The 24,147-nt window shown below is 44.1% G+C and overlaps 1 pseudogene; it reads left to right on the forward strand.

Moving 5' to 3' along the window:
- Window positions 1–23,227: 23,227 nt before the first annotated feature.
- LOC135269285 (large ribosomal subunit protein eL21-like) lies at window positions 23,228–23,713 on the forward strand (annotated as a pseudogene).
- Window positions 23,714–24,147: the final 434 nt, after the last annotated feature.

Below are 24,147 nucleotides of genomic sequence, written 5' to 3' on the forward strand. Positions count from 1 at the left end.
CGGTGCAGTGGCTCACACCTGTAATCCCAGCACTTTGGGAGGCCAAGGCAGGCAGATCACCTGAAGGTGATCAAGACCAGCCTGAACAACATGGTGAAACCCCATCTCTACTAAAAATTCAAAAATTAGCCGAGCATGGTGGTGCTTGCCTGTAGTCCCAGCTACTCGGGAGGCTGAGGCAGGAGAATTGCTTGAACCCAGGAGGCAGAGGTTGCGGTGAGCTGAGATCATGCCATTGCACTCCAGCCTGGGTAACAAGAGCGAAACTCTGTCTCAAAAAAAAAAAAAAAAAAAAAAAATTGCCAAATAAAAAGTAGTTGTCAGGCATGGTGGCTTACGCCTGTAATCCCAACACTTTGGGAGGCTGAGGCTGTCAGATCACCTGAGGTCGGGAGTTCGCAACCAACCTGACCAACATGGAGAAACCTCGTCTCTACTAAAAATACAAAATTAGCTGGATGTGGTGGTGCATGCCTGTAATCCCAGCTACTTGGGAGGCTGAGGCAAGAGAATCACTTGAACCTGGGAGGCAGAGGTTGCAGTGAGCCGAGATCATGCCATTGCAGTCCAGCCTGGGCAACAAGAGTAAAACTCCATTTAAAAAAAAAAAAAAAAAAAAGTAGTTATTCATCTAAGGAGGAGTTACAGACTGTAGACCAGGAATTTTAACTGGTCGGACCTCTTCAGGAGAATCTGGAACTTTCCAATTCACCTATGTTTGTGATTTTTTTCTTTTCTCTGCTTATTTAACTAAAGTGATCAGAAAAAGAAGAAAAAGAAAAAGCTAAGAGGATGTGAGGACTTTTCTATCATGACAACAGGGAAGTTTGGGATGCTGGACAGTGTCCCATTCTGGAGTCAGCAAGGAGAAGCTGAGTGTGGGCCCACTGCATATAGGTAAAGGCCCATCAAAGAGCTGGCCCAGCCTGGTTAGAGGCCCTGGACTGGGGCCGAGCGGCCCAGCCATCAGCCATCCCTACAATGCCCACAGATCACCAGATGCCAATGAATACAGCCACGCATACTAGTCACAAAGACAGCCCTGGTCTGTGCTCCTTTGTCGGAAAGAGCTTGTTAGCATAGCTTTCCTTTAGAAACTGGAAACACCGTGGGTTCTGAGGAACTGGCAGACAACAGATCGATAAGAAACATCCCAATGACTCTGGAATCATCTCATTTCAGATGTAAGACTAAGTTCCAAAACTATTTCAGTCAGAAGTAGCAAATCAGGCTGCCAGGCTGATCTAAAAATTGCTAATGTCTTAAGTCTGCAGAGAATCAAAGGATAATCATAGAACAGGCAAACACTTTTAAATAAGAGGCTTCCTATAAATCTAGTTTAACAACCGCATGAGTCAGCCTGGGCTAAGTTATGACATGGTGACCAACAACCCTTGAATCTCAGCAACTTATGAAAAGCTATATGCCCTACATGCATGACTTGTCCATCACAGCCTGCTTGTGGTTCTGCTTCTATCATTTTCTTTCCGAGTCCCAGGCTGGCAAAACAGCCCCTGCTGAGACAACGCTGGTTTTGTAACAGAAGGAAAGGAGAAGGTGGCAGACCACACAATAGCTCCTCAAGTTTTGCTCAGAAATGGTACACATCCCTTCTCAGTTTTCACCGGACAAAGCAAGTCACATGGTCAAGCCAAGCATCAATGGGACAGAGACAAAGAATTCTCCCCCAGGGAGGGACTGCAAACCATCTATCACAAGAACATTTATATTTCACAACAGTTAACAATACATAACTTTTATTAAACACTGACTACTTACCAAGCATTGTTCTATTACTTAATCCTCACAATGATCCTATGAGGTACACACTATCATTGTCATCCTTTATTACAACTGACCAGTAAAAAGTAAAGAGACAATATAAGCAACTTGCCCAAGGTCACATACCTGGGAAGCGATGGCCTTGGGATCTAAATGCAGGTCTTCAAAAACCACAGCTCTCACTTCTACACTGTGACTGCTTTAGATGTGTTTTCCAAAATAAAGCTGCCGACCTACGTAATTGTAACGTGCATGTGAGCGGTTTTTCTAAGGGTGATAATGGATTTGCCTTGACTCATCTGTATTTTTCTGGCACAAAAAAAATAAGCAATATAAACAATACTAGGTTAGTATTAAGCTTTACAGTTCAATGCAATATGTATTCTCCACAAAAGAGTTACAGAATTTATGGGAGACAGAAAAGATGATAATCCTTTTGACAGAAGTAAGGGGTAGGCCAGGCATGGTGGCTCGTAACTGTAATCCCAGCACTTTGGGTGACTGAGGCAGGTGGATCATCACCTGAGGTCAGGAGTTCAAGACCAGCCTGATCAACTTGGCAAAACCCCGTCTCTACTAAAAATATAAAAATGAGCTGAGCAAGGTGGCGCGCACCTGAGTCCCAGATACTTGGGAGGCTGAGGAAGAAGAATCGCTTGAACCCGGGAGGTGGAGGTTGCAGTGAGGTGAGATTGCGCCACCACACTCAAGCCTAGGTGACAGAGCGAGATTCTATCTCAAAAAAAGAAGTAAGGGGTAAAGGAAATTGGGCTCAGAGTGGCAGAGTAGGAAAAGCAGACTTTGATGTCAGACCCACTGTGGTTTGTTTTCCAGCCTCTGTAACTTTTTTTTTTTTGAGGAAGGGTCTCACTCTATTGCCCAGGTTGGAATACAGTGGCACGACCTTGGCTCACTGCAACCTCTGCCTCCCAGGCTCAAGTGATCCTCCCACTTCAGCCTCCTAAGTACCTGAGACTATAGGTGTGTGCCACTATACCCAGCTAATTTTTGTATTTTTTTGTAGAGATAGAGTTTTGTAATGTTGGCTGGTCTCAAACTCCCGAACTCAAGTCATCCACCCACCTTGCCCTTCCAAAGTGCTGAGATTACAGACGTGAGCCACAGCACCCAGCCCAGCCTCTGTAAGTTACTTTTTGTGTTTACCTTGGACATGCAAGCCTTGGATCTCTTGCATGTAAGGTGGGTGTCATAATACCCATTTCACATGGTTCTTGTGAGGATTAAATGAGATAATGTATGTAGAATGCCTGGTGTGGTGACTGGCACATAGATAACAGACATTCAACAAATGGTAGTTGTTATTCTTACTGTTGTAGCTCTTGTTATTGAGGAAAGGATAGATTTTTTTTTTTTTTTTTTTTAAGACAGAGTCTTGCTCTGTCTCCCAGGCTGGAGTGCAGTGGCGCCATCTCGGCTCACTGCAACCTCCACCTCCCAGGTTCAAGTGATTCTCCTGCCAACATGCCCAGCTAGTTTTTGAATTTTTAGTACAGACAGGGTTTCACCATCTTGGCCAGGCTTGTCTTTCACTCCTGACTTCATGATCTGCCTGCCTGGGCCTCCCAAAGTGCTGGGATTATAGGCCTGAGCCACCATGCCCAGCCGTCCAGCTGAAAGGATAGAATTTCAATATGAAAAGCTGTGGAAGAGCAGAGACCAGCTGGGACTACGCACGTGGGCAGGAAAACAATGAAAGGCTGTGCTTTAGGAATCTAATCAACTATTGGATACAAAAGGGTTGACCCCAGAGAAATTAGACACTGAAAATGATTTGGGAATGGACCATCCAAGGTAGAAGTGAAAAGGGTCGGAAGCAGGAGAACAGCAGGGACAATGCTGAGGAAAAGAAGGTTCAGGACACATCTCTGGATGGAGATAGTGGTCTGTGCTCTAGGCTGGCCAAGCCCTCTTCCGTTGTCCTCTTCTGAGCAAGACAAGCAGCTGATCAGCATAGGGTCCGTGGTCTCTAGCAATGCACAGACCCATAAGCCAGCCTCATAAGCACAGTAACCTCCCCAGGGTCCCACACCTGGCTGACCATCCTTTGGGACCAGCTAAAGCACAGATTCCAGAGTCTTCCCTCAGGCAGAGGTTTAGGAGGTCTGGGCTGGCTGGATTCTGAAGTAGCTCATGCCTGGACTGGCATTTAGAAATAGCTCAACTAGGCTCCACCCCACAATGTGATGGGAGAGGGATTGTCCCTGGCTGTTGTATAACTTTGGAACATTAACTAGCCAAAACTAAAATAAAGTGAGAAGAAAGAAGAAGGCCAAAATGAAACACAGGCCTTTCCTGAGGGATTTACCCATATGTGAAGACTTCGGATTGGAAATGGTAAGATCTCAGTTAGCTGCTCCTGAGGAGTGCAGGGGACCAAGTGAACTTCAGCTTTTATTCCACAGACATCACGGGTAGAAAGTGGAAAAGCTCCTCTACCCATCTGCCAGTGAATCCATTCGTTTATCAAATGCGTACTGAGTGGTAGCATCTGAGGTACTGTAAGAGTTGCTGGGAATTCAGGAATGGCACTTTCTCTGCCCTCAAGGGGTTCCCAGGCAAGGGAGGACAGCCAGATGCAATCTAGAGTGGGACATACTCAGCCAGTTGTGTGAACCAGTTTGGTGGGAAGTGACAACTCCCATCTTGAGGGAGACTTCGAATGGGAAAGGTCATTTGAACTGGATCCTAAAGGTTGAGGGCATAGTTTGCCAAGCAGAGAAAGAGAATGCCCTAATCAGGTATCACTGGGTTGCAAGACACCGACAAACCTCAAACTAGCTGAAGCAAAAAGAGAAGTACATTGGAAGAACCCATCCTTGAGAAGTTACCACATCTCATGAAGGGCTGTAGCCAGGGTCTAGAAAGTTGGGAATTTAAGTTACTGCCTTCTTCCTTTTCAGCTCTGTGGTCCTTCATCCCATTCTCTCTGTGTTTAATTTCTTCTTCTCTCTCTCTACACAAGTTTTGTTGTCTTTCTCTGTACACGTAATGCAAAATGACCACCACAAACCCCTTTGCATATGTCCTTCTTGTTCCATGTCCCAGTGATAGCCAACCAAGCAGAAGTTAGCTATCACTGTCTTGTCTTCTAAGTGAATACAGGTTCTGTTAAAGTCAAAACTTGTTGTGGATGGAGAAGGGGTTCCTGATAAAGAGAAGAGAAACAGAGGAATCAGAAGAGTTGACAGACTGGCTGGGTGAGGTGGCTCACACCTGCAATCTCAGTACTTTGGGAGGTGGAGGTGGGCAGATCACCTGAGATCAGGTGTTCGAGACCAGCCTGGCCAACATGGTAAAACCCTGTCTCTACTAAAAATACAAAAAATTAGCCAGGTGTGGTGGTGGGCAGCTGTAATCCCAGCTACTCAAGAAGCTGAGGCAGGAGAATCACTTGAACCAGGGAGGCAGAGGTTGCAGTGAGCCAAGATCGAGCCATTGCATTTCAACCTGGGCAACAGAGTAAGGCTCTGCCTCAAAAAAAAAAAAAAAAAAAAAAAATTAAAAAGTGTTGACAGACTAAAGAAAAGGCTGGGTCAACTGAGCACATGGGATGAGCATACAGGGGAGAGACAGTGGCCAGCATGGCAGAGGAGGGAGAGAGTCACAGGTGGTGGCACACTGAGGAAAGGAGGAGAGAATTTGGTATTTTCAGGTCTTGTGTGTGGTGGGAGTTGGTAGTTAACTTCCTCGGGCCACCACACTTTCTCTGCTGCTGCGGTTCATTCAGAAAGGATATATTCTTTCATTGGGCAGAAAAATAGATACGGACTGCATCTCCACACAGCCTCCGAGCATGAGATCCTTCAGCCTCCTGCTCCTATGATCCTACCTGCTGTTTCCCTCCCAGATGGGAAGCATGTCTAATCAACGAGGGGAAGTGGCCAAAGGAGGAAGCAGGAGTGTGTGGGTCCGGTGTGGAGGAGACAAAGGCTGGGCTGCTGTTACACACCTTCAGCACATTTTCTTTCTTTCTTTTTTTTTTTTTTTGAGACAGAGTTTCGCTCTTGTTACCCAGGCTGGAGTGCAATGGTGCGATCTCAGCTCACCACAACCTCCGCCTCCTGGGTTCAGGCAATTCTCCTGCCTCAGCCTCCTGAGTAGCTGGGATTACCGGCACGTGCCACCATGCCCAGCTAATTTTTTGTATTTTTAATAGAGACAGGGTTTCGCCATGTTGACCAGGATGGTCTCAATCTCTTGACCTCGTGATCCACCCGCCTCGGCCTCCCAAAGTGCTGGGATTACAGGCGTGAGCCACCGCGCCCAGCCCAGCACACTTTCTAAGTGTTGGCGGCTGTGGGGCTGTAGTCTGGGTCTGGAAAGTTGGGAATTCAAGTTACTGCCTTCTTTCCCTGCCTTCTTTTCTCTTCAGCTAGTTTGAGTGTTTCTCTGTTTCTTGCAACCCAGTGATTCCTGATTAAGGCATTCTCTTTCCCTGCTTGGCAAACTACCCCGTGAACCTTTTGGATCCAGCCTGAATGTCCTCTCCAACATGATGTCTCTCTTAGGATGGGAATTGACGCTTCCCACCAAACTGGTTCACACAACTGTGAGAGTGTGAAGTGAGCACTGTCAATGACACAGAAAGGCATGATGTAGAAAGCATAGGGGCAGGGAATGGGGATTCTCTTGAACTATCTTGTCACCTATGAGTCACAAACAAAATGTTCTGCCCCCAGATGTAGAAGGTTGCAGCACCTTAATGAAATGGAAGGAAAGGACAAATGGCCCCAGGGAAAGTCTTGGGCTGGAAAAGCCTGTCTTTGATGCTGTCTTCCGGCCACTTTGGACACCCTGCTGCCCTGTCCCTTCCTTCTTCAGGGACTCTTGTCTGCTTCTAGACTTGTGAGTAACATATGCCATGACACCCTCACACAGTCCAAGTTATCAAATAGTGTAGAAAAATTTGTAAAATTATCAGCTAGTGTTCATCCTTTTCTCCCTCTTGTCCTTGCCCTCTGGAGCAAGCACTTTTAGAAAAAGTTTCCTTAACTTTATTTATTTTAGAAATGAACTCTCGCTATGTTGCCCAGGATGGTCTCTAAGTCCTAGCTTCAAGCAGTCCTCCCTAAGTGTTGAGATTACAGGCATGAGCCACCATGCCTGGTCTGGAGCAACCACTTTTAACTTTACATACCTGCTCTCTGTGTGACCCTGGATAAATTACACATATTCTCTATACCTTAGACTCCTCATCCACAAAATGTCACTAATAATACAACTCCTTTGCAGTTTAATTACTATTATCTCATTTATGAAATGAGATAATCTCCTAGTTCTCCAGAAAAACAAAATAGGATATAGAAAGATTTATTATAAGGAATTGGTTCACACACATATGGAGGCCGAAAAATGCCATATACTGCCATCTGCAAGCTAGAGACTCTGGAAAACTGGTGGTTTAATTATAGTCCAAGTCTGAAGGTCTGAGAACCAGTAGCATTGCCTTCTCCAGTCCGAAGGCAGGAGAAGACTGTTGTCCCAGCTTAAGCAAGCAGGATGAATGGATTCAGCCTTCCTCTGCCCTTTTTTTTTTTTTTTTTTTTTTTGAGACAGAGTCTTACTCTGTCTCCCAGGCTGGAGTGCAGTGGCACTATCTCAGCTCACTGCAACCTCTGCCACCTAGTTCAAGTGATTCTCCTGCCTCAGCTTCCAGAGTAGCTGGGATTACAAGTGCCTGCCACCGTGCCTGGCTATGTTTTGTATTTTTAGTAGAGACAAGGTTTCACTATCTTGGCCAGGCTGGTCTTGAACTCCTGACCTCATGATCCCCCCACTTCAGCCTTCCAAAGTGCTAGGATTACAGGCGTGAACCACTGCTCCCGGCCTCCTCTGCCTTTTTTGTTCTGTGCAGATGCTGAACAGATTGGGTAGTGCCCATACACACTGTGAGGGCCATCTGTGTTACTCAGTCTACCAAATGCTGATCTCATCCAAAAACACTCTCACAAACACAACCAGAAATCATGTTTAACCAAATATTTGGCACCTCATGACCCAGTCAAGTTGACACATAAAATTAATGATCACACCATCACACCATGTAAAGCGACTAGCATTGTGCCTTCACAGAGTAAAGCATTGATGTTAGCTTTCATTATCACACTGTGTCTTAATCCATTAGTTAGATTGTTCCTTCCCCCCTTGGACTGTTTCTTAAGGAATTAGCGAATGATGCAACTCAATGACAAAAAACAAAATAACCTGATTTAAAAAGTACAAATACTAGCCAGGCATGGTGATATGCACTGGTAGTCCCAGCTACTTGGGAGGCTGAGGCAGAAGGATCCCTTAAGCCCAGCAACTTGAGGCTACAGTGAGCTAATGCTCTCACTACTGTGCTCCAGCCTGCTGTGTGACAGAGTGAGACCCCATCTAAAAAATAAGAAAAGGCGGGGACAAAGGACCTGCATATGAACAGACAGTTTCCCAAGAAAGACATACAAAGGACTAGGTGTATAAATACGAAACGGTGTTCAACATTACTAATCATCAGAGAAATCCAAACCGCAGCCACAATGACGTGTCACCTCATGCTGGTTAGGATGGCTGTTATAAAAAAGAAAAGAGATAAGTGTTGGTGAGGGTGCAGAGAAAAGGAAACCCTTGTGTACTGTTGCTGGGAAGGTAGATTGGCACAGCCATTATGAAAAACAGTAGTAGGGAAGTTCCTCAAAAAGTTAACAATGGAGCTAGCATGTAATCCAGCATTTCACTTTTCAGTATATTTCCAAAGAAAATAAAATCAGTCTGGTGGTCAGACATAGTGGCTCTCACCTGTAATCTCATCACTTTGGGAGGCCAATGCCAGCAAATCACTTGAGGCCTGGTGTTTGAGACCAGCCTGGGCAACGTGGCAAAAGTCTGTCTCTACAAAAAATACAAAAATTGGCTGGGCATGGTGTGGTGGCACAGACCTATAATCCTAGCTACTTGGGAGGTGGAGGCACAAGAATCTCTTGAACCCAGGAGGCGGAGGCTGCAGTGAGTGAGCCAAGCTTGTGCCACTGCATTCCAGCCTGGGTCACAAAAAAAAATTTTTTAATTAAAAAATGAAATAAAATCAGTATGTTGAAGAGATATCTGCACTCCCATGTTTATTGCAGCATTGTTCACAGTAACCAAAATGTGGAAATGTAAGTGTTCATTGATGGATGAATAGATAAAGGAAGTGTGGTGTGTGTGCATGCATGCAGAAATAAGCCAGACACAGAAAGAAATACTGTCTTCTATGTGGAATCTAAAAAAGTTGAACCCTGTCGGGTGTGGTAACTCATGCCTATAATCCCAGCAATTTGGGAGGCCAAGGTGGATTGATAACCTGAGCTCCAGGAATTTGAGACCAGCCTGAACAACATGGTAAACCCCCCAAAATACAAAAAATAGAAAGATTAGCCGGGAGTGGTGGTGTGTGCCTGGAGTCCTAGCTACTTGGGAGGCTGAGGTGGGAGGATGACTTGAGCTCCAGGATTTCAGTGAGCTACAATTAAGTCACTGCACTCCAGCCTGGGCAACAGAGCCAGACACTGTCTCAAAAAACAAATAAATAAATAAAATAAAAATTAAAAAATTAAAAACTCAGCTGGGCACATTCGCTCATGTCTGTAATTTAAGCACTTTGGGAAGCCAAAGTGGGCGGATCACCTGAGGTCAGGAGTTCGAGACCAGCCTGACCAATATGAAGAAACCCCATCTCTACTAAAAAAATACAAAATTAGCCAGGTGTGGTGGTGCATGCCTGTAATACCAGCTACTCAGGAGGCTGAGGCAGGAGAATCGCTTGAACCTGGGAGGTGGAGATTGCAGTGAGCCAAGATCGTGCCATTGCACTCTAGCCTGGGCAACAAGAGCAAAACTCCATCTCAAAAAAAAAAAAAAATTAGAAAATCAAACTCATAAACAAAGAGTCAAATAGTGGTTGCAAGAAGCCTGGGGATGGGGGAAATGGATGGATCCATTCATCCATCAATGGACACTTAAGTTTCCATATTTGGTCAAAGGGTACAAACTTTCAGTTATGAGATGAATAAGTTTGGAGGGTTTGATGTATAGCATGGTTGCTATAGTTAATAATGCTGTAGTGTTTACCTGAAATTTTCTGAGAGCAGATCTTAAAGTGTACTCACCACACACACACACACACGCTCACACACAATGATAATTATGTGTGGTAATGGATGTGTTAATGTGATTGTGGTAGTCATTACACAATGTGTACAAAACACCTTGAATTTTAATTTGTGAATTATGCCTCAAAAAAACTGGGGGAAAAAAGAATTCAAGTGTGTAAAGTGACAGGCACATGGAAGGAAGCCAGTAAAAAGTACTCATTATATTATTACGGACAAGATACTGATTGGTTACACTTTTAAGAAAACATACAACACAAAATGACTCAAAGACACACCTGTAATCCCAGCACTTTGGGAGGCCGAGGCAGGCGGATCACCTGAGGTCAGGAGTTTGAGACCAGCCTGGCCAACATGGTGAAACCTTGTCTCTACTAAAAATACAAAAATTAGCACAGCGTAGTGATGGGTGCCTGTCATCCTAGCTACTCAGGAGGCTGAGGCAAGAGAATCGCTTGAAACTGGGAGGCAGAGGTTGCAGCGAGCCAAGATTGCACCATGGCACTCCAGCCTGGGCAGCAAGAGTGAAACTCCATCCCCATCCCCCAAAAAATAAATAAATAAAATATAAATATAAAATTTAGCTGGGTGTGGTGGCACACACCTGTAGACCCTGCTACTCGAGAGGCTGAGGCAGGAGAATCGCTTGAACCTGGGAGGCGGAGATTGCAGACAGCTGAGATTGCACTGCTACAGAGGGAGATTTTGTCTCAAAAAACAAAAAAAAACAGAAAAAGTTCGTTCTATCCCCTCCCACTCTCCCCCATACCCACCGACCCCCAAATACTCATCATGGTGGCCAGGCATGGTGGCTCGGGCCTGTAATCACAGCACTTTGGGAGGCTGCAGCGGGTGGATAGCTTGAGCTCAGAAGTTGGAGACCAGCTTGGGCAACACCACAAAACATCTCTACTAAAAAAAAAAAAAATTAGCTGGGCTTGATTCAGTCAGAACAGGGCTCAGAGCCAGAGGTCAGGGTGACTGAGGTGGAGGAGTTGTGGGCAGTGGGCTCATGGACGTCAAGGTTTTTCTTTAAAGACTCCTTTCTCATGAGGTTGCAGACCTGGAGACCCAAAGCAATCAGACTCGACCTCAACTCTCAACATTTTGCTTCGGAGTCTCTGCCAGGCTTTCTATCTACCCCTTGTAATGTGATGCTCTGAAGGCTTTGCAGCTCAGGCTCCTCTTCTGAATTCCAGAACACTGAAAATGATGTGTGCGAATCTTTTCATTTTTCCTAAGGTTGGTGCATAATGAGCACCACTCTGAATGCACAGGAGAGAAGTGAATTCATTAGAACAATGAATGCCATGGGGAGGCAGGGCTTAATTTTCTTGCGGAAGCTGGTGGAGAAAGGCCCCAGTGGATTCTTCCTGTAGTTCACAATCTGTCAGACTCTAGTGTGTCTTTGCTCCATGCCATTGAGGATATAAGTGAACCCTGCTCACCACTCCCTCCCCCCCGACTCCTGCCTCCCTCCAGCCTCACTGGTGATGTTGGACGGGGCAATGCTCTTGTCAGTAAAGAAGTACTGATACATTTGGGTTTTTTTTTTGTTTTGTTTGTGTTTTTGAGAGTGAGTCTTGCTCTGTCGCTAGGCTGGAGTGTAGTGGCACCATCTCGGCTCACTGCAACCTCTGCCTCCCAGATTCAAGCGATTCCCCTGCCTCAGCCTCCTGAGCAGCTGGGACTACAGGCACGCATCACCACACCTGGCTAACATTTAGGTTTATAAAAAAATTGTTTTCTTTTATTTTTCTTTTTCGAGATACAGTTTCACTCTATCACCCAGGCTGGAGTGCAGTGGCACGATCTCAGCTCACCGTAACCTCTGCCTCCCAGGTTCAAGCAATTGTCCTGCCTCAGCCTCCCGAGTAGCTGGAATTATAAGCACCCCCTCCACCAGGCCTAGCTAATTTTTGTAGTTTAATTAGAGGTGGGGTTTTGCCATGTTGGCCAGGCTGGTCTCAAACTCCTGACCTCAAGTGATCCGCCCACCTCAACTTCCCAAAGTGTTGGGATTATGGGTGTGAGCCACTGCACCGGCTGGAAAAAAAAAAAAATGGTTTTCTTTTAGTCATGTTAATATGAAGATAGATAATTAGGAAAAATAACAAACTAATCTTGTGTGGAATTTAAGGCAGCTGTGACTAATTAATGCATTAATTCCTGGAAATGAAAAGGCCCTTTTTGCTTCAGGATTCAGGATTCAAAATTCACGATTCAAGATCCAGGATGTGAGTCCGCGCTTTTAAACTATGATTCCTAACCTCCTAGCTCTCGTTAAACACTTCTACAGATCTTTGCCTGTTTAGTTGTCTCCCAGAAAGTCTTCAAGATGAAAGGAAAACAATAACCTGCAAAATCTTTCTCCAGGGAAAGTGACTTCGTGTGAGCTAGGAGTTCAAGTTTGCACATTAAGTGCTTGCTGATGGATGGTTTATTCCCCTGCTCACTGGCTCTGCTTTCCAGGTATCACTGCAGGTATCGCTTTGTAATTTTTTTTTTTTAAATAGAGACAGGGTTTCACCATGTTGGCCGGGGTTTCACCATGTTTAGTCTCGAACTGCTGACCTCAGGTGATCCACCCACCTCAGCCTCCCAAAGTGCTGGAATTACAAGCCTGAGCCACCACGCTTGGCTGCTTTTTAATTTTAAAAAGTGTTTCCTAAAGACCTTGGCAAAATTCTGAGACAAGTGGAAGAAATATGCCTCTAAAAAGGACTGTTCCATTTTAAACAAGGAAATCCTACATTTTGTAAAGGGAGGAATGATCTGTAAGGACAGCAAACAGATGTGTTTCCAAAAATAGATTGTGAGGCAGCATTTATAAGGCTATTGAGAACCCTGGTTGTTACATGAATGCTTTCTCAAAAAGATCTAAAAAAAAGTTCAGCCATTTACTTGACCTTAAAAAGGCCTTAGAGCTGTGTGTGTGTGTGTGTGTGTGTGTGTGTGTGTGTATGTGTATGTGCTATCCTCTACAGTCCATGCAATCATTATTATAAAAGGTCAAAATATCTTTTATTTGAAAAAAAGAGAGAAGAGTGACAATCATTTTTTCCGTTAAGAGCTTTTTAAAGATGTTATTTTAATATTTAAAAAATTATTTTCTTTAATAGAGATGAGGTCTCACTATTTTGCCTGGGCTGGTCTTGAACTCCTGAATTCAAGGGATCTTCCTGCTCGGGCCTCCCAAAGTGCTGGGATTATAGGCATGGGCCACTGTGCCTGGCCCTGGAAGAGCTTTTAATAAAAACTTGGCCACACATGGTGGCTCACGCCTGTAATCCTTACACTTTGGGAGGCTGAGGCCTGTGAATCACCTGAGGTCAGGAGTTTGAGACCAGCCTGAGCAACATGGCAAAACCCTGTCTCTACTAAAAATACAAAAATTAGCTGGACATGGTGATGGGCGTCTGTAATCCTAGCTACTCAGGAGACTGAGGCAGGAGAATCACTGGAACTCAGGAGGTAGAGGTTGCAGTGAGCGGAGATGATGCCATTTCACTCTAACCTGGGTGAAAGAGTGAAACTTGGTCTCAAAAAAAAAAAAGATGATGTAAAGGCAACTAAATGTCAATTATTAATGTAAGTGATTGTTATTTTGGAGTTTATTACAATAGTCTTTTTTTTTTTTGAGACAGAGTTTTGCTCTGTTGCCCAGGCTGTAGTGCAGTGGCGCGATCTCAGCTCACTGCAACCTCCGCCTCCTGGGTTCTAGTGATTCTCCCACCTCAGCCTCCCAAGTAGCTGGGATTATAGGCATGCACTACCATGGCTGGCAAATTTTTGCATTTTTAGTAGAGACGGGGTTTTACCATGTTGGCCAGACTGGTCTCAAACTCCTTACTTCAAGTGATCTGCCCATCTTGGCCTCCCAAAGTGCTGGGATTATAGGCGTGAGCCACTGGGTGCAGCCCTATAATGTTCTTTTGATGTATACGTGTTTAAAAATATTTTATAATACAGGGGTTTTTTTGGTTGGTTTTTTTTTGAGCTGGAGTCTCGCTCTGTCACCCAGCCTAGAGTGCAGTGGCACTATTTTGGCTCACTGTATTCTCCGCCTCCCCAGTTCAAGCAAGTCTCCTGCCTTAGCCTCCTAATTAACTGGCATGGTTGTGCACACCTGTGGTCCCAACTACTCTGGAGGCTGAGGTGGGGGGATTCCTTGAGTCCAAGAATTTGGGACTGTGATGAACTATGATCATGCCACTGCAGTCCGATCTGGACAACAGAGCAAGACCCTGTCTCTAAAAAAATAAATAAATAAAAGTAAAGTAAATAAATAGTAAATGAGCATTTTAAATCACTATAAAGATATGTTTGTCAAGGATGATAAATACAACCTATCTGATAGTTTTCTTTATTTATAAATTTTAAATATTTAGATTTTGTGAGGGGAGAGTATCTGTGTCAGTAGCTGGGAGGCCAACCCAAGCTCATTGTGTTAAGTAAATATTCCCTAGGTGAACACTATCCATTTTTCAGTTATTTACATTAGCAGTAGCATGCACCAAGTCAGAAAGACTCATAACTATTTTAGTTTTCTATTTTTTGAATTCACATCATTCAAAATTCAGAAGGCAAAAATAATATTCAATGAGAAATGTGGACAAGAAATATTGCCTGTTTCTTTCTTTCTTTCTTTTTTTTTTTGAGACAGAGTCTCCCTCTGTTGCCTAGGCTGGAGTGCAGTGGCACGATCTTGGCTCACTGCAACCTCCGCCCCCCCAGGTTCAAGTGATTCTCCTGCCTCAGCTTCCCCAGTAGCTGGGATTACAGGCATGTGCCACCACACCCAGCTAATTTTTGTATTTTTAGTAGAGACGGGGGTTTCACCATATTGGCCAGGCTGGTCTTGAACTCCTGACCTTGTGATCCACCCACCTCGCCTTCCCAAAGTGCTGGGATTACAGGCCTGAGCCACCATGCCCAGCCATCTGTTTCTTATGTTCCCTTTGAGAGATACTCTGTGCATATATAAACAAATTTGTACCTTTTTATCCCCCTTTAAACTATTTTAACCTAAATTTTAGCATGTTATTTGTACTGTTCTTCACCTTGCCCTGTCACTTAATAAGATATCTTAAAGTTTTTTTTTTTTCTTTTTTTTTTTTTTAAGAGACAGAGTCTTGCTTTGTTGCCCAGGCAGGAATGCAGTGGCATGATCATACTCACGTCAGCCTCAAACTCCTGGGCTCCAGCAATTCTTCTGCCTCAGCTTCCTGAGTAGTAAGGACTGCAGATGCATGCCACCACAACTGGCTGATTCTTAAATTTTTTTGTAGAGATGGGGTCATGCTATGTTGCCCAGACTAGTCTCAAACTTCTGACATCAAGGGATCCTCCTGTCTTGGCCACCCATAGCCTTGAGATTACAGGCATGAGCCACTGCATTCAACCTTCAAGTTTGTTTTGTGTTAGTACATGAAGAGCTTCTTCATTCTTTGTTTATAACAGCATAAGTTTTTGTTTTTGTTTTTTTATACAAGGTCTCACTCCTGTCACCCATACTGGAGTGCAGTGGCATGATCACCGCAGCCTCAACTTTCCAGGCTCAGCGGGTTCTACCTCAGCCTCCAGAGTAGCTGGGACTACAGGAATGTGCTACCACACCTGGCTAATTTTTGGTATTTTTAGTAGAGATGGGGGTCTCACTATGTTGTCCAGGCTGGTCTCAAATTTCTAGGCTTAAGCAATCCACTGGTCTTGGCCTCCCAAAGTGCTGGGAGACGTAAGCCACCATTCCTAGCCAGGCTGCATAATATTTTATAATTTATTTGATTTGTTCTTTATTGAATGTACATTTAGTTTGTTACCAATATTTTGCTATTACAAACAATGCCAAAGTGAATGACAGTGTCTCACTCTTTTGCCCAGGCTGGAGTCTAGTGGTGTGATCATGGCTCATTGCAGCCTTGAACTCCCAGGCTCAATCCATCCTCCCACCTCAGACAACTTGCTGAGACTACAGGCGGGTACCATCACCATGCCTGGCTAATTTTTGTATTTTTTGGTAGAGACAGGGTTTTGCCATGTTGCCCAGACTGGTCTCAAACTCCTGAGCTCAAGCAATCTGCCTGTCTTGGCCTCCCGGTGTGTTTCACATTTTGAAAGTCCCTTGCCATGCAGAGAGGAGTTTGAAATTCTCCCATTAGCACTTTTATTTTAACATTTAAACCCTTAATCCTTTCTGACTTTATTCTAGTTTATGAGATAAGAATCCAAACATTTTTTTCTAGATGGCTACCAGTTGTCCCAATATAATTTATTAAACAATCTTTTTCCTACTAATTAGAAATGCCACCTTTATCAGGGAATACATTTCCATTTATACTTGGGCCTTGTTCTGTATGTTTTATGTGATTCTCCTGATCTGCCTCAGCCAGATACTTTGGCCTGTATTCTATTAGTCTGGTATACAAAAAAAATAAATAGGCAGATATCCAAGACTCTGGCACAAATATATTCAAACTCCATTCAGAGCAATATATGCAATGGATGAATTGTTCTCTGGGGGAAATATTTTAAAATCCTACATCTGCTAAAATCCTATCTTCTTCATATGTTGAGGCTCAAGTCCAAACCATAGCTATTGTCAGTATTGGTCAATGAATCTTGATTTTAGAGTGAAGCAGGCATCCAGCGTCAGGTTTGGTGTTTTGTTGTTGTTACTTGTTTTGAGATGGAGTCTCATTCTGCTGCCCAGGCTGGAGTGCAGTGGCATGATCTTAGGTCACTGCCACCTCCCCCTCCTAGGTTCAAAAGGTTCTCATGCCTCAGCCTCCCAAGTAGCTGTGATTACAGGTACGCACCACCATGCTGGCTAATTTTTGTATTTTTTTTTAGTAGAGATGGGGTTTCACCATATTGGCCAGGCTTGCCTCAAACTCCAGACCTCAGGTGATCTGACCACCTCACCCTCCCAAAGTGCTGAGATTACAGGGGTTAGTCACCATACCTGGTACCCTGAGTGTCAGTTTTGATTGTTTTTATGGGTCAAGTTAGCATGTTGGTGAACTGTGCTTCTGGTTAGGATAACAAACAGATCCTGCCATTTCTCCACTTACCTTCTTACTTTCTCCCAAAGCATGGTTCTGGTTTTGTTTAGTTTCAATCAACAACCTACATACATTTAATTTATATCCTAACCTCAAACCACCCTCTTCTCGGTACTAGAGGCATTTTGATTTGTAGGCAGCTTTGAGACAGCCCCAGGACTATGCCTTTTAAACCTCCAACTTTGGGGTGTGCAATTGACAGAGGACCTGGCTGGGCTCTGAAATTTACTGAACTGTTTATGCTGAGGGGAGTTTTCTCAAGGGCTGCTACTCCCAGCCAATGACTGAGCGCAGCAGAGATGTTAAGGCAGGCCAGGAAGACAGAGAATGCCTCTCATAGCTGTCTTGGACTTTAGGACTATCTAGTGGCCTTGCTGAGCCTTCTTTAGACTGCAAAGTAGTTGAGGACACTTCTGCCCAACTTTCCTTCCTCCTTCACTTAGAGTCAGGTTTGCATGATGGTCTGATGTTTCTCCCAGTCTCACCCAGCTTTCTCCCATTTTCTCGCACATAGGCACTTCCCCTAATAAAATTCCTGCTCATAACCCTGATTTGACATCTGATTCTTGGAGGAGCTGAATTAATGCAAGCTTCCCATTCTTGCAGCCATTAAATGTGTTGTTTGGTAGTTTTCCTACATACTCATCATAAGCAGTTGTATGTTGGATCTTTGCTTCACTTTCCAATTGTGTGTTAGGAATAGCTCTTTTGCTCAATTCAGTATAGCAACCTGCCTGTTACCCACAGAGATGCAGTCAGAAATCATTACATCTGTATGGCAGTTAAGTTAGGACTTTGAGACTTCAGTGGTCACACAGCAGGAATGAATGGAATATTCATCTTAAGAACAATTGGTGCCTGATGAATAACTCAAAGAAGTAATTTCAACCTGAGTTTCATAGAACAGAACTGTTCTGTGACAGTTCTGAGTTTCACAAAGAACAGAACTGTTCCCAGAGGCTGAGATCACACTTTTATTTGTAGGTGAAGCAGGATTAATGCATCATTCTGATGAATGATGAGCAGACACACCCTTGAATTTAGTTAAGTATGCACCCTTCCTGACTTTACTCAAGAAGTTCAGTGTTTCCAAAGCTATGATTTAAGGGCGAACGTTCTTCTCTCTATCTTCAGAGCTTCTGATATTCTGGAGAAACTAGTGTTATCTGAGTGTTAAAAGTCAGTTATTAATCCTTTCTCAGAGTTCCTGATGTTATTGGCTTTCAAGCATGAGATGCTTCCCAAGAGAGCTATTGACTTCCAGTCTGACCAAATTCTTTCACGTTGTGGCGTGTACGATGCCTAAATGTGTTGGAATGTCTCTGAGATGACTTCTGCAGGTGAGTCTTTCCTCTAACTGCCTTTGGGGCTAGATCAGTCATGTCCACTTCAGTGTTGATTAGGTGTTTGTGTAAAAAAGAATTTTTAAATGGTTTACTTAATAGCTCTGATTAACACTGAGTATTTGGATCCTGATGTGTCAGTTATAGACATTGAATCTCTCATCATTAAATATTTCTGCCTCTTTCACTGAGCAGAGGAGGATGTATGTGAGCAACATATGGGTGGGGTTGATCTGAACAAGAATTTAGGGAGGAGAAAATTATACAATCTCTAATTTTTTTAGGGAGAGGCTGAATCTACCTCACTAATTTTTATCAGGCTTGGCCTAAAGGCTCCTATCTGTTAATAGACCATCCCAGTTTGGTATTTCAGCTGAAATAATGTGCAGCTCTACCCTAATAAATAAATAAATTAATTAATTTTTGAGACAGAGTTTTACTTTTATTGCCCACGCTGGAGTGCAATGGCACAATCTCGGCTCACTGCAACCTCTGCCTCCCAGATTCAAGCAAGTCTCCTGCCTCAGCCTCCCAAGTAGCTGGAATAACAGGTGTCCCCCACACATCTGGCTAATTTTTTGTATTTTTAGTAGAGACAGGGTTTTACCATGTTGGCCAGGCTGGTCTTGAACTCCTGACCTCAAGTGACCCACCCACCTCAGCCTCCCAGTGTGCTGGGATTTCAGGCGTGAGCCACTGTACCTGGCCCTAATTTATTTTTTCTTGGTCTTTCACACTCCAGTGTCAATAAGATATTGTGGGGTTCGGCCCTACAGTGTCCTGTGAGCCCCTCTCTACTGGTGCAGAGATGAGAGACTGTGGAAATAAAGACACAAAACACAGAGATCAAGAGAAAAGGAGTTTGGGCCCACAGGTCCACTGCCAACCAAAGCGTGGAGTCCGGCAGTGGCCCTGAGTGCCTGGACACTCTGACTTTTATTGAGTACAAAGGAGGGGGCAGGGTAGGTAGAGTGAGGTAATGATGTTCAGTGATGGGGTCAGATAAATCACGTGTCTTGGAGATAGGGGTCCAGGTCTTTCAAGTAGCTGAGATGAGGTAAGGAGCATAATTCGTCAGCACTTTTTGCATACTTGTCAAGAAAGAACAAAGACATTAAGATTTATGTTACTTTTACTGATTATCTGTTCTAAAAAAAAAGAGGAACCAGGTGCAAAAGCGGAACATGAAAGTGGACATGGAACGTGGCCACTGAAGCACAGCATCACGTAGAGACAATTAAGCCCCCGGATGTTTGTGGACCTACCTGACAGCCGTCAGGCCTACCACAAGAGCTTGGGGGAGCAGAGTTTTCTCCTAACTCCTCCAGGAAGCAGGCATCCTGGACATCTCCTTCCATAGCTGGCTAAACAATGGGTGCTTTCCCAGCGCTGCTGCTGCCACACAGCCAAGGTGCCCTCCAGCAGCCCTTACATGGGCATGACAGAGGGCTTAAAGTGTCTTGCCTTAGGGTCACTTCTTTCATAATGTCACCTTAGGTTCACACTTTGCAACCCAAGGAGCATTAGCAACATTGAAAGATTATAATGAGTATATATATATTTAATTATCTATACCTATGATTACTTATGTGATTATATTTCTAATTTCATCATTTATATGGAAATAGGCTAAGGCTTCAGACCCTTGCCTCGGCACTTGTGGGATCTCCCACCCACAGATATACTTATTCCAAACTAAATTCTCTAGCAGGCTACTCTTTAGGAGGCCCATTGAGCAAGCCAGCAGTGTCATGCTGGATGCAGGCTCTGCTGACTAGTGTGGGCCATTTAAAGTCATTGCCACCTATAGTTGAACTAGAGTGTTAATGAAAAGGCTAATCTCCGAACTACCCCAGAGCTGTGACATCCAGCTATTTGATCAACTTTAAAACATGATGAAGAGGAAATTCTAAGACAGAAATGAAAAATTGCCACCCGTTTTCTTACCACCTTAAATGTGCATCTATTTTATTACTGTAAAACTTATATTGGGGTATACATACAGCCTTTACATGGTTGGATCATATGTATATAGCTGAGACAGGAGAATTGCTTGAACCCAGGAAGAGGAGGTTGCAGTGAGCCAAGATTGTGCCACTGTACTCCAGCCTGGGAGACAGAGCAAGACTCCATCTAAAAAAAAGAGAGAAAATAGTCTGACATTTATTAGGGGCAGAAGACAGCACAATCTAGAGATGGCCACAACTTTAGTAACAAGATAATAAAGCATATGAAGGGTTACGGAGGAAGAGGAGGCAAAGAGGAAGAAGAGAATAAAGAGATGGTAAAAGAAGAGAAGGGCTAGACGAAGTGGCTCACATCTGTAATCCCAGCACTACCTGCTAAGGTGGGCGGATCACTTGAGGTCACAGCCTGGCCAAAATGGTGAAACCCTATCTCTACTAAAAATACAAAAATTAGCCTGGCATGGTGGGGCTACTCCCAAGTAGTAATTCCTGCTACCTGGGAGGCTGAAGCATGAGAATCATTTGAACCTGGGAGGTGGAGGCTGCAGTGAGCCAAGATTATGCCACTGCACCCCAGCCTGGGTGACAGAGTAACACTCTGTCTCAAAAAAAAAAAAAAAAGGCCGGGCGCGGTGGCTCAAGCCTGTAATCCCAGCACTTTGGGAGGCCGAGGCGGGTGGATCACGAGGTCAATAGATCGAGACCATCCTGGTCAACATGGTGAAACCCCGTCTCTACTAATACAAAAAATTAGCTGGGCACGGTGGCGCGTGCCTGTAATCCCAGCTACTCAGGAGGCTGAGGCAGGAGAATTGCCTGAACCCAGGAGGCAGAGATTGCGGTGAGCCGAGATCGTGCCATTGCGCTCCAGCCTGGGTATCAAGAGTGAAACTCCGTCTCAAAAAAAAAAAAAAAAAAAAAAAAAAAAAAAAAAAAAAATTAGCCAGGCTGGTGGTCCTGATCTGTAGTCCCAGCTACTTGGAAGGCCAAGGTGCAAGGATTGCTTTAGGCTGGGAGGTAAAGGCTGCAATGAGCCATGGTCATGCCAGTGTACTCACAACTGGGTGACAGAGTGAGACCCTGTCAAAAAAAAGAAAAAAGAGAGAAGAAATGAAGTAGAGGAAGAGAGGTTAAAGAAGAAGAGAAGGAAGAGGAGGAAGGAAGAAGATGGAGAAAAGGAAGGCAGAAGAGAAAGAGGGAAAAGGAAAGGTGACACATGGAGTAGGATGGAGATAAGGCAACTAATTAGGCTCAAGTCTTGCTCCTTGTCCTAGAATATCACCAATAGCCCTGCAGAGGGTATTCTAAAAGTTGTGGGCATCTTAGTTTAGTGCAGTGAAATATCTCTATCTGCCGTGGACAGAATAAGCTTGAGCCAGTATGGGCCACAGTAATAGGGATTTTTGATAAATGGCAAGTCTTTGCCTGGTGGCCAATGTGGTTTGGAGCAGGATCTCAGACAGTAACTGGAAGAATAAGGTCAAGTTCCTCCCCCACCCCCGCCAACCGCACCGCCCCCAAGAAAGGATGGTGGTGGCTGGATCAATCTGGCCAGATTTCAAGAAACAGAGAAGGGGACTGAAATTCAGGCATGCTTCAGTCTCAGGAGGGTGTTGGGGAATTAGGAGGCTAGGGCAAAGAATCCAGAGTTACAGACTAGATAACAAAGACAGGGATTAGGGAGACATAGCAGGTCCCAAGCAAGAGGATACCCAGGCATCACCTCATAGAAGACACTGGTCAAATATTGAAAAGCTAATTGAAGACATCATATGTTATTCATTCATTTCTTTAACAGCTTTTGATTGAAGATTTGACTCATTGTTGGGGCCTGGGAATATGAAAGTAAGAAGTTCATTGCTTTATGTTTGAGATCTCTGGTGTGGGAGGCAGATGTACGAACACAGAGCAATCAGGGCAAGGAATCAAAAGACACTATGGTGAGCTTCACAGTGGAGAGGGAGATTGAGCTGACGCAGTTCCCAGCTTGACTTTTCCCTTTGACTTAGTGATTTGGGAATCTTGAGATTCATTTTCCTTTCACAAGGAAAATGGCTCTGTGCTCTAACAGTTCATCCTCTGCTGTTTCTTAACATCTAGAAGAGTGCTTGGCACATAGCAGGCACTTGATAAATAATTTTCTTTTTTAATTGTAGAAACATGGTCTCCCTATGTTGTACAGGGTGGTCTCAACATCCTGGCTTCAAACGATCCTCCCATTCAGCTCCCAAGGTGCTGGGATTGCAGGTGTGAGCCATGGCACCCGGCCTCCATAAATAATTTTTAAATAAATAGGATGAGTTTGGGAAAAGCTGCATACCATATTTCCTTCTTGAAGAGCAACAATGCACATTAGCAAATTATGTCCTTTAAGAGACCAGTAGTAAAGAAAGTTGATTTTTTGTTTGTTGTTTGTTTTTGTTTTTTGAGACAGAGTCTCTCTCTGTTGCCCAGGCTGGAGTGGAGAGGCACAATCTTGGCTCATTGCAACCTCTGTCTCCCTGGTTCAAGCGATTCTCATGCCTCAGCCTTCCTAGTAACTGAGATTACAGGCGCCTGCCACCATGCCTGGCTAATTTTTGTAGAGATGGGGTTTCACCATGTTGCCCAGGCTGGTCTCAAACTCCTGACCTCAGGCGATCTGCCTATCTGGGCCTCCCAAAGTGTAAGGATTATAGGCATGAGCCCTGGTGCCCAGCCCAAAAGTTCTAACTTTCATTCATCCAATATTTCCCAGCTAATGTGTCCACATATCTCTTTTTTGCATAACAGTGATGCATGTCCTTTAGAACTAATGCTGTGTAGAAAAGTTTGGGAAATGGTTACCTGCTCCATCCATTCTCCCTCTATGGCTGGTGAGTGACCAAAGAAAAAAGCAAAATAGCCTTTCGGCCGGAACCACCATCTTCCAGTAATTCGCCAAAATGATGAACACAAAGGGAAAGAGGAGAGACACTCGATACATGTTCTCTAGGCCTTTTAGAAAACATGGTGTCATTCCTTTGGCCACATACATGTGAATCTATAAGAAAGGTGATATTGTAGACATCAAGGGAATGGGTACTGTTCAAAAAGGAATGCCCCACAAATGTTATCATGGCAAAACTGGAAGAGTCTACAATGTTACCCGGCATGCTGTTGGCATTGTTGTAAACAAACAAGTTAAGGGCAAGATTCTTGCCAAGAGCATTAATGTGCGTATTGAGCACATCAAGCACTCTAAGAGCCGAGATAGCTTTCTGAAATGTGTGAAGGAAAATGATCAGAAAAAGAAAGGAGCCAAAGAGAAAGGTACCTGGGTTCAACTGAAGCACCAGCCTGCTCCACCCAGAGAAGCGCACTGTGTGGGAGCCAATGGGAAGGAGCCTGAGCTGCTGGAACACATTCCCTATGGATTCATGGCATAATAAGTGTTAAAAAAAAATAAAAGACCTCTGGACTGTAAAAAAAAAAAAAAAAAAAAAAAAAAAAAAAAAAAAAAGAAAAATAGAAATTTTAAACCAGACCCAACTGCAGTGAAATTCAGAAATAAACAAATTGCAATGACCTAAACCCCAAGAAAAACAAAGCCTAAGATTATAATAAATGTTTTGAGGAGCAAATTGTCCCCTGGTTTAGATGGAAGCAGAGCTGTCTGGACAGTCTGTTGTTTTTAAAGCATAATCTGAGCTGTGCTCTGGTTAGAGGAAGAGCTATTTCCAACTGAATGCCCTCTGATCATCATTTATATTCCTCTGGTTTGATAAGCAGGGGAATTGCTTGCTTTGGAGACTTATTGACCCCTAATCAGTCATTTACTAAGAAAACATCAGATTATATATATATATATATTTTATATTTT

Source organism: Aotus nancymaae, unplaced genomic scaffold (assembly GCF_030222135.1).
Source record: "Aotus nancymaae isolate 86718 unplaced genomic scaffold, 86718_ANA_hifiasm-v0.15.2.pri h1tg000051l, whole genome shotgun sequence".
In the NCBI taxonomy this organism is placed as follows: Eukaryota; Metazoa; Chordata; class Mammalia; order Primates; family Aotidae; genus Aotus; species Aotus nancymaae.